The 1,692-nt window shown below is 26.7% G+C and overlaps 1 long non-coding RNA gene across 1 annotated transcript in view; it reads right to left on the reverse strand.

Moving 5' to 3' along the window:
* LOC114075619 overlaps positions 1-582 on the reverse strand; it is a 2,097-nt gene extending 1,515 nt beyond the window's left edge. The window contains exon 1 of the long non-coding RNA XR_003576012.1: positions 387-582. This is a non-coding gene — a long non-coding RNA (uncharacterized LOC114075619). The remainder of the gene's footprint in view (positions 1-386) is intronic.
* Between the last annotated feature and the right edge of the window lie 1,110 nt (positions 583-1,692).

The raw sequence follows: 1,692 nt of genomic DNA on the forward strand, positions 1-1,692 counted from the left end.
CCCCCCCGCGCTGTATAAGAAAAAGATGAACAACAAAAAATTGAAAAAATCAATAATTTGAGTGCTAAAAGAAAAAAAAACGAGGATGAAATCCTTCTACACTTTCTATTTTGCTCTATATCAACTCCCGTAGTTTCTTTTTTTTTTCAACAATGGTGTCACCTATGGATCTCGACCCAAGACCCATATCGGAGCTACCAACAATTCGAGCTTATTCACAATTGATTTTGAAGTAAGAAAATGCATCCTTCTTAGACTAATTTGATATTCCCAATACAAAAAAATAGAGGCTCATCCATATGTATCAGAATTTTGTAGACGAAAAAGCTAAAAAATAATCCATAACTAATGAACTAGAAAGAAAAAAATAGATGAAGAAGAGCTACCTTCAATAACTTGCAATCGAAGAATTGAAAAGAGAAAAAAACTGAAATAAAAAAAAACTGATGGAGGTAATTGGTGATACCATGGGGTGATTTTAGGCGTGAAAAAAAAAAGAAGAAAAAACTTATGTAGTTGGGATGATTCTCAGTGATGTATCCGAAAAAGGAGAGAATGTGAGGAAAAGAGAGTTTTTTGTAATTTTTTTTTGGAATGGTAGGAAATAGTAGAAAATAGGATAACAAGAATTTGTAGTTAGATATTTTTTTTCTAATTTGAATTTGTTCAATAAACAACTCATTCATGTCTTAACCCGTTTTAAAAGAATATTTAATTCAGCCTAATTTAATCTCTAATTTTAATCCGTTTTAAAACTCTTTATTTGTATTGATATAATGTATATTCTTGTATTGAAGGTATGAATTACTATTGTTTTATATCTTCTAGGAATTATCTTTCCATTTGTATCTTCTTTTTTTTTAAATTCTTTTTAGTTGAAATTTAAATTTTGATTATAAAAGTTAAATAACAATATAATAAAATTTATTGAGATTAAGCCGGTCAAATTGGATGGGTTATGACACAATCTATTTTTAGCTCATTTGAGCCCAAAGTAACTTGGTTGCGTCATTACCCAACCAAATTTCTATTTTAATTCATTTTAATATTTTTAATTTCAACTCAATCTGACCATTTGACACCCATAATAGCCCTTAAATGCAAACTATTGAAAGAGAAAATAGTCTCTCGTAGTCCCTTACAAAATGCATAAGAAAAAGGATCTCTTCAAATTTTTTATCTGTGAAAATAATTGCTTTTTTTAAAAAATATTTAAATAATTTTATTAGGTATAAAAATTAAAAATATTTAAAAAATGAAACTATTTTAATGTAATCATCCGATCTGTCCTTCAAATGAATTGATTCTTAACTTTGATTCTTCAAATGAGTTGATTGTTTATTACTGCTCCTGGAAATCAAATTTATACAAAATATAACATGTTATTTTGAGAGCGTAAAACATAATTTGCTAGATATTCTAATGCAAAAATTCATGGAGGTTAAATCATATGCGTTTTCGTTAATGTGCCTACTTCAACTAAGACATTTTTCAAAAAAAATAATTTTTACTCTACTGTAATTTTATTTCTGTACAATTTTTTTCAAAGCATGATACCCACTTTAGCTATGACTTTTAATTTCCTCATATTCTTTAGTTATGAATTTATTATTTTGAGTGTCAATAATATTTGTGTAAATTTTATAACTACTTTGAGTAAACATTAATAGTCAGTGAAGATAAATAATTTAA

The sequence above is a fragment of the Solanum pennellii genome, chromosome 1 (assembly GCF_001406875.1).
Source record: "Solanum pennellii chromosome 1, SPENNV200".
NCBI lineage: Eukaryota > Viridiplantae > Streptophyta > Magnoliopsida > Solanales > Solanaceae > Solanum > Solanum pennellii.